Source organism: Gavialis gangeticus, unplaced genomic scaffold (genome assembly GCF_001723915.1).
Source record: "Gavialis gangeticus isolate Ggan-Ray unplaced genomic scaffold, GavGan_comp1, whole genome shotgun sequence".
Classification (NCBI taxonomy): domain Eukaryota; kingdom Metazoa; phylum Chordata; order Crocodylia; family Gavialidae; genus Gavialis; species Gavialis gangeticus.
Genome location: NW_017729004.1, coordinates 3788826 through 3798376, shown reverse-complemented (window position 1 = coordinate 3798376; position 9551 = coordinate 3788826). Strand labels below are relative to the sequence as shown.

At 51.3% G+C, this 9551-nt stretch overlaps 1 protein-coding gene across 2 annotated transcripts in view; it reads right to left on the bottom strand.

Annotated features, from left to right (window-relative positions):
- The window catches only part of ALS2CL (ALS2 C-terminal like), a 127429-nt gene that overhangs the window by 81661 nt on the left and 36217 nt on the right, over positions 1–9551 (bottom strand). The window lies entirely within an intron of this gene.

The following is a 9551-nucleotide window of genomic DNA, read 5'->3' as shown; positions in this document are numbered from 1 at the left end:
GGAGAGGCATGGGTCTTCACCCACCCCAGCCCACAAGAGAAAACAGGGGCCTGAACAAGCCTTCCAGAGAAGCAATGCTGGGACAAAAATACTAACCCATGTTCCTTTTTTAAATCAAGCTAAAAATAAAAGTGGTTTTCCTTCAGTTCCTCCCTGCACCCGTCACGGCATGGGCACGCAGCATCTAGAGCAGTTCCCACACAGTGTAACCCTGAAGCAGACAGACGTGCACGCCGGGTAAACTGGTTTAAATCTGCATGGAACAATTCAAAAGCAGACGTGGAAAATCGAGTACTATCTTGAAGCAGTTCAAGGGTGCGTGTGGACACTGAGCACTCCATGACACAGGGCTGGTCGGGCCTCCGGGCATCCCACAGTGCATTGCTCCTCACCTTACACACACTGCTGCTACTGGCTGCTCTGGGCTGTAGCCCCCTCCTGTTTTGTTAGCAGTTTTTCCCCACAAGCGCCCGTGCACGGCACAGTCAATCGGAGGTCTCTTTCTAACAGCCAGCTGGGTCTTCACTCCCTATCCAACGACCCTGGGAGCCAAAAAGGACGGATCCAAGCACTCTCCCCTCCCCAAGGCAGGCAGACGCATTGCAGGCTGGTCATTTGCCAGCTCCCGAAGTTTATTGAACTCGCGGTTAGGAAACAAGCAGAGAAGTGACAACAGCCCTGGGCACAGGGCATCCACCCCAGAGGCTTTCCAAAGCATCTGTGCAAGCGCTGTCCCCACTACCCAGCTACCATGAAGGGCTGGGCTGGGTCCCCTGCCATTGGAGACGCAGCACTTCACACCCCATCCGCGGCATTTTGGAATATGCGTGTCCGTACCCACATGTACAACATGCAGAAAGGTTTGACGGAGAGACGCCCGCTTTTCCCACTGGCAAGTTCCCAACCAGCTCCGGTCTTCCTGTCTGACCTTGCACCCACTCCAGCAGGGTGCCCAGGGCAGCGGCCCCATGCAGGGGCAGCATTGACTTCCAGCTGCCGTCGTGCTCCTGGTGCGATCGTGCGATTGGGACAGCAACCGTTCTTCCCCCCGTGCTGTCCTCCTCCCAAGTCAGCACCCAAGGTGGCTGCCCCGGATGCCCCAGTCTTGCTACGCCGCTGCTCCCCATCCCTGACTTACCCTTCTCTCTCACCCTTTCCACCACCTCTTAGTGGGACAACTGGTCTCCCACCTGCATCCCTCAACAGCCCACTTCTTCCTCTCCCGTTTCAGGTGACTGCTGCTTAAATCACCCTCTGTCCTCAGTGTCCTGCCACTGTTTTTTGCACCCTCCAACACCTTCAAACACACTCAAACATTCAGGGATAAGAGATCAGTGCACTTAGTCCTGGCGTCAGAGGCCATGCAGTCTTTTGGGGAGTGATCTGGACTGGATCTCAGCACACTTCAGTTCTGTTTAGGACTGGGCAGGCAGGTTTCCTACCCTGCAAGAAACTAAGACTTCAACATTTCTCTCTGCTGAAATCAGGATAGAAAGTCCAAGCTTCACGTTTTTCTTACTTGGTGAAAAATAAAGGTCAAAATAGAAAAATATTTCCCACCCTGCAGTTGCATCCCTAACTCCCACCTTGCAGTTGTATCCCCATTTTATAGGTGGGGAAAACTAAGGCTCAGAAGTGGAGAGACTTGACCAAAGTCCCCTAAGCAATAGGTGGTGAAATATTGCCTTGGCTGACCAGGAGTCCACTTCTGGTCAGCCAAGGCAATATTGTTCCATTTTGACCTTTATGTTTTTTAGGTTACTTTTATCATTTTTGTAAAGTTGTGAAGCAAAATTACTTTTTCACTGGAAAAGAATGATCCCCACCCCCTCACCACCCCCCACGCTTCACCACCAAAAAGATCCCACACCAAACCAAAGAACAGGATGCATTGAACATTTCAAAATGATTTCTCAGAAAGGAGTTTAAAATGTTTGACTTGGTTCATTTTTGCAAAAAAAAGAACTGATTTTTGCAACCACATTTCAAGAAATTATTTTTGTTTTTCCAAGCAGCGAAAGCTATTTCAGGCTACATCCAACTACCCGCTATTTTAAACCTCTGGACGGTGGTGAGACTTACAAAGGGAACAGAGAAGACGTGCCCAATGTTGTCTAGCTTCCCTTCAGCGCTGGAACTACCTCTTGCTGTATGAGCATATCATTTATAGCAGGGTTGTCAAATGCATCCCGGGCCCTGGGTCAGATCCAGACTGAGGGCTCCTCCTGGGGTGGATCAGTGGAGCCCAGAGCAACTGCAATGGGTCCAGCAGCGTGAGTCTGAGGACAAGCAGCAGCATAGGTGAGGGTGTGGGGCAGTGGCACCAAGCTGTGGCATGGGTGAGGGGAGTAGGGTGGCAACGGGGCAAGTGAAGACTGTATCTGCATGCCCTCACTTACCTTCCCTGCCTCCAAATGTCCAGCTGGGGTCCAGGGCTACTCCACTAGACATTTGGGACCCGGGGCTACTCCACTGGCTATGCCCCCCTCAAATCCCTGCCAAACAGAACGGGTCCGTGAGCTGTATGTTTGCCACCCCTGGTTTATACCACAGCGCTTCCTTAATGATCAAGAAAATCCCAGCACTTATGCACGTGGTTGCAGAACTCATGGAAGTTCAGCTGCCAGTCCAAAAAACTGAGAAGAGCTGCCCTGGCACCGAGCGCGGAGCCGGGATTCTTCAACCTCTACATACTACCTTACATGCAAATAACCAAGAAACTCTTTCCCCAGTTGGAGAGATGAGACGATCACGTACCATGAAAATGAAAATCTGCCCTATTCCATCTCAGGATGCCAAATCCTTTGCAGCAGGAAGTCTATACTTGGTACCAGCCGGCCTACAGAGGGGACCGTTACAACTCACGCAGCACATAGCGTGCTTCCCGAGATCAGCTCCCCCTGCTTCCACCTATTTAAAGCTCTAGACCTAGACAGCTCAGAGACCTCACAGCTCCAAGGAAACCCAAACCACTGACCAGTGCTTCCCTCAGCGACAGTCATCTATTCCAGCAGAATCTCTAAGGAAGTTGGTTCATAGCACAAGTTCCTCTTATTTTTTTTTCAAGCTGTGGGACACAGTCTCCTCTTCCCCCGGGGAGGTACCGGGGCTATTAATGCTGCCATGCTGACTCGGCCACGGAGGAAGCGGTTTGCAACGCAACTGCTGAAAGGGGCAATGCCAGCTCAGGCATACAGAAACTATCCATTATAGGCTAGCGGATGGACATACTCAATTCCAGGAATAACCTTGGATCCAGGGAGCGACTAAATCAGCGGAAGCATGCACTAAAGTGCTTCCTGCATGAGTTTTATCCAATGCAGTGACAAAAGCCATCGCTCTTCCTCCTAACTGCTAACTTCCTTAGCTTCCTCCAAAGTTAGGTTTTATGGTGGTACAACTCATGGTGTCACCTCACGCTAGGTTTCTTTTATTTGTGTAAGGCTAGAAAGTCCCTAAAGCTCTTTGCAGGAGGCATCATCTCCCGCCATCTATCCACAGTCCTGAATCGTTGCCAGCGCGGGGTGGTTTTGTCTCCCTATAAAGGTCAGATCAGCATCTTAGCAGAGCTAAGTGACATGGTCCTTTAGCTCAGGCACTGGGCACTTGTGCTTTTGGATCCCAAGGTCCCCATACATTGCCCATCAAGGGGCATTGCTGCATTAGCAGAGACCTAATGCCGGTCATACAGAAGGAAAGCAAGCCTGAGCTGTGAAGTGATCACAGAGTCCTGCTTCTTCACATCCATGAAACAGGCTGTACTATGGGGACTGTAATAAAAAGTGGATGGTATCGGGTAGAGGGGATAAGATTACAAATCACAATGTGGCCGGGTGTGTCCATCTCCCTCCCATGACCCAAATCTCTACTTACATGGTCTTCCCCATCCTATTCCACTACCTCTTGCACTTGGCCAAAACTACTGAAGTGCATTTAGACAAAGTCCCAGTGCTTCCCAGTAGGGAAAACAATGCGTGTGGGAGCACGGCCAATTTGCAAAAGCCCTGGAAGTGCCATGGCTTAGAAGCCAGCGACTTGCAAGGACCGTGGGATCCCAAGATGACCTCCATCTCTCTCCACACAAACAGCCTCTGATCTCCAGAGCATGCCCAGAAATACAAGAAGTGACTAAGGCCCGAGAAACTTTTTACTAGGTTTCTTATTTTAAACAAACCTGTCTGGTTTGCCCAGCCTTCATCAGTCTAAGACCCGGCTGGAAGCTTCCTAAAACCATTCTGGAGCTCAATGAAGTGTAGCTAGATGTCACAAGTTAAAAAAGCCACAAGGCTCACAAGACAACAATGAGTTTGAGGCTACCTTTTGCACCTGTTGGTTTATATTCTGGGACAGATTCAGTTTGGTGGATCTGAATCCAAAGATATAGCAAAATAATAATAATAATAATTGCAGTTTGCATTGGGTTTTAGAGGGTTATTTTTGGTTCATTCCAAAGAAGCACTCGGGAGATTTTGGCTGACTGCTATGAACAGAAATAGCACAGCTCTTCAGAGCTGGATGTGTTATCCTGGCAAAGCTGAAGCCAAAGGGTAGGTGTGACATTGCTAACACAGGGAGTGCTAGACCAGACTAGAGTTAATTGGAGTTAATTGTTGTAAAGCCAACTGAGGGCAGAAAGGATCCTAGCATTGAGTCTAACCTGCTGAATCACACAGGCCTCACCCCCTCATTTCCACGAACCCTGCTGGTTTTCTAAGGAAGCCATTCAGTCTTGAACTTCAAACAAAGGAGAATTCAGAGAAGTCATAACCAGCCTAGGTCATTCTGAAAGTGCTTTTGGAAATCACCCTTGAGGCCCAAAATGGAAACAAAATGATGGATGGGGGAACTATCAAGATACAGCTCTGCTCTCCAAAACAGCTGCTTTACTCCCAACCTCAGCCAAGGACACATAGAGGCCAGAGGAAATGTTTCCAGGACTCTCTCATAGCGAACATTAAACGTGGCATCGATACCCTGAATTGGGAAAAACTAACCCGGGACAGGGCTACGTGGCAACGTCTTGAGGGAGAAGGTACGTCTTCCTTTGCGGAAAACCGCCTTGCCCTGGAGGCAGACAAATGACAGAAATGGAAGGAAAGGAAACAAGACCTAGAAATCTGTGGTCTGACCTTTTATCCAACCCCAGCCAGAGAATAGGAGGCTCTAGGATCGGCTTTCTTAGCCATCAGTGGGCTCATCTGCAGCCCTTTACGTGATCCGTGGGAGCAAACATCCTTGATCACGAGGGATCGTTGCAGGTGCCACTGATCAATGATCCTTAGGGCTCCTCTGCATCAGTGATGTACTGCAAAGTGAGGTAGGACTGAATCCATGCCCATTAGCTCCTCTGCAGAAATGCTCCAGGTGGGCAGGCTGATTACACACCAAGGACTGAGTAAGCTCCTCCAAGGCATGTTCTCATGGCAGGGCAAAGGAACCGCTGAGCTATAAATTCACATCCCTGCTTACTTTGCCGTAACATGCCTGAGTAGGCTGGTGCCTGCCTCTTCCCAGGATCTCTGGTCTCTGCCAAGTTGTTATCTATCATGCAGCTCATCCATCTGCAAAACTGAGACTGTGACTGTGCAACTCAATGCACAGCCCATCCACCTCAAGGTCCTCTTGCCAGATATGGAGATAGATTGACCTGTCCTGTCTCTGGGACAGAAGCATCATAGGAGCAATTGCACGATGCTATTCCCAAGCCAGTTCTCAGCAGAGCTCACTGGCTGTGTTGCATTTCCCTTGGGAGCCAATGCGTGGGGAACAGTAGCCTGGTGCCTTGATACGCCACTGCGGGAACATCAAGAGTTAGGCCAGCCACTCCCACAGCTCTCCCTGGGGGTCTGCAGCATCTCTACAACCCACCAGTCGAGAGACCTTGTCCTCGCACACAGGGTATTGGGCAGCAGGGTGGATGAGCTGGACTCCGTACTCAATACCAACCACCTGTGCAACCTCTGGCAAGTCGCTTCATCTATATCCGAGGGCCTCTCTACACATGCAGGTAAATGCACAATGGCATCTAATGCATGATCCACACAATCACATTTCCTGTCTTGTCACATGTGTCAAGACCCAAAGGTGGCAGATGCTGGGCCTGAGTCCTCCCAGCTGCAGGACTCCCAGCCCTAGAGTCCGAGGGGACTCCCAGTTGCAGGGGAAGACCTTGCTACAAGTACAAATTAAAGCTTGATAGCAACTAGCTATCAAATTTCTACACATTTTAAAGGCTAACTTTATAGCTGGTTGGAGCTTTTTGTGGCGTGATAGGGTGCGTATACACATATTAAGTTGACTTAAAATGAAGTGGCTTAAAATAAGGCAGATCAAGCTAAGCCACATTGGAGCATGCACACGTATAGCTCCTTGACATGGTAGCAGCCATCTTGTGAACTAAGTCGACTCAACTAATGTGACTCAAGATAATACCTCTTAGAGGTGTATTATCTCGCGCTGAGTTTATGTCGACTTTGCTCCACATACGTGCAGACACTCTGACAATTAAGCTGACTTTAAAAAGCAGCTTAACTATCAGAAAGTTAGCATGTATGTATGCACCCGTAAGTATTTTGCATGGGTAGCTGGTCTCGAGGTAATTGCACAATTAAACAGTTGATTTTGCAATACCTGCCATGCATAGAGGGGGCACTAATATACTTGCATGGCAAGCCACTCAAAGCCTCACTCTTACTATGCATTTCTGCAGTGCCCAGCACAACAGGACAGGTCCCAGTCTCGGCTGGTTTCCCTCCACTAGATTTATGGGAACTTCAGCACAGAGCACAGGATAAATAAGCTCAAGGAGTAACTTCTTTAGATAACAGCAATAGTAAGCACTTATCCTGTAGTGCCCCAGCTCCTGGAAACAAACAATGAGACAGGAAGCAATAAAGCTAGATCAGATTAAGATACACCTTATGTACCATAAGCACATTGCCACAGCTCAGAGCAACTAATCTCTTCTACTGTAACCCAGCTAACTGCAGGACTTGCTGAAAGGAAAACAGATAAGGAAATGATGCTTTTCTTTTGGAGCCTGCTGGAGCTGGAGCTGCACAGGGAGCAAGACACATTGACTCCTTTCCTATGGCAGCTGGAAGATCTCTGTTTCAAGGGGGAGGATGATTTCTTCCTCACCCAAGGAAAGAACATGGATAACATCACATCCATTCAGCCTTGGGGTCCCAGTGTGAATGGCCCGATACCCATTTATAGCCATGCTGGGTTTCTACAGACATGCAGCGAGGCTGCTCCTTTGTGCTGCAAATCCAGCGTGTCCAAGCAGATTCAATGAATCGATTAATCAAGTCTGCTGGAGCATGGAAATTAATGTGCTCCAGCAGCCTCCGGCATCATGTGCATCAGCGACTCCGTGCTGAAAAATGGTGGTGGGGATGCTTTAAACTAAAACTCGTTTAATAAGCTTTAGTTCAAAGCGCCCCACCACCATTTTTCAGTGCAGGGATGCTGATACACGTGACACTCAGGTGCTTTTAATTAGCATGACTCGCTACTTAAAGCCCCCTGCACCCTCCCAGAGCACATCTATAAATGCCCATTGACCATAGAGCCATAAGGAAGCACCTTTCCTGCTTTGCTACAGTGTCCCATGACTGTGGGGATCGAATCTGCAAGCGACAGAAACGATGATTTGGCTAATAAGTCCCTTAGTGAGCCCGTGCCTGGGAAGCAAACTTACACTCTTTGACAAAATTATTACAGATTACCCCATTTCCTACCCACGGCAAAATGCTTTATCAGACGGTTGCAATGTCACTTCAGCTTCCAGCTTCCTGGGAAATGAATATCCCTTTGAGGTCAAGAGGGGATAGGACAGAGGGGCAGAGATGACAGCGTGCCCCCCACATACTGCCCCATGGGGTAGGCTCCACTCCCAGCTTCTGGTTGCCTGCCTCAAATGCAACCCCCATCCTTCACGAACCTCCGGAGGCACCAGATCAGTTATGGGGATGTTGGAAGACTCGGTAGCATTAAGCGCCACTAAGCTACACAGCTACAAGGAAACACATTTGATCAATTCTCTCATGAAGGAATGAACACTTCTGGAAAATATATGTGTATATCAGGCACTCGTATTTTATATCTATCTATATAGATACATATACAGGGGTGTGCATGTGTGTGTGTATGTGTATAGATAGATATATCTACCCCCCCCACACACACACACACACGTATATAAGGCACTCATATTATCTATCTATTTACTAGCATAATTCCCATCCTGAATTACAGGGGTGGAGGGTGGAGTGGGGATGGAGACCCACATCTGCCCCGCGCCTTGCCCCACCCGCTGCAGCTCCGGGTCCTGCCCTGTCCTTCCCCCCTCGCCCCACTGCTGCTCTGGGTTCAGCCCCACTCCACCCCTGCTTCTCACTGCTTTGCATGTGACGGGGGGGCATGTGCTATGTGGCTGTGCGAGAGGGTGGCATACGGCCACAGGGCATGGCATGGGGAGTGGCCACGGTGTGGGGAGTGCTCACTGGGTGCAGAAAGCGACCCTGGGGTGTGGCGAAGGGGGCATGGCACACAGCCATGGCAGGGGGAGGCGGCGTGCACTGTGGGGTGGAGAGCAGCCGTGGCAGGGGAGCACGTGGCCACGCAGCGTGGAGTGGTGCAGGGCACACAGGACCGCGAGGCATGGTACAGAGAGTAGCCAGTGTGGGGGCGCAGGGAACACCGGCCAGCTGCAGCTGTGTGGCACGGACAGCAGCCCCAGGGTGTGGCGCAGGGTGTGCCGGGGGCATGGTGAGCAGCCATGGGGTGTGGCACGGGGAGCAGCCACAGTGCAGGGACTGGCTGCAGGCTGCACCCATGTGGTGTGGGAAGTAGCCCCAGGGTGTGGTGCATGGTGTGGTGTGTGTGACCGTGGGCCATGGTGCAGGAAGTGGCCACGGCGCGGGGAATGCCCGCTGGCTGCAGCCATGTGCCATGGGTAGCAGTCCCCGGGTGTGGCATGGGGCACACAGGGGGCATGCTGCATAGCCATGGGGCAGGGCACGGGGAGTGAACATGGCACGGTGACCGCCTGCAAGCTGGATGGTGCGGGGAGCAGCTCCAGGGTGTTGTGCGGGGTGTGGCATGGTGCATGGAGGGGGTGTGCTAAGTGGGAGTATGGAGGGGGTGGTGCATGGCCACAGGGCATAGTGTGGGGAGCAGCCACGGTGGGAGGAGCGGCTGTTGGCTGCAGCCGTGTGGCACAGAGAGCAGCCCCAGAGTGTGGTGCTGGGTGCATGGGGCGGCCATGGTGGGAAGAGCATCTGCCGGCTGTGTGGCATGGGGCTCAGCCCTAGGGTGTGGCGCAGGGCATGCGTGGGAGCGTGGTGTGTGGCTGTAGGGTGCTGCACAGGGAGCAGGCATGGGGGGCATGCCTCACCCCATGGCCAGCAGGCACTCCTGTGCTGGCTCCCCACGTGGCACCCTGTGGCTGTGTGCCCCACACCCAGCAACCCCCACCCCCTGCACCTAGCATGCCCCCACCATGCCCAGTCCACCCTGCAGCCACAGCTGGCAGTCACTCCGCACAG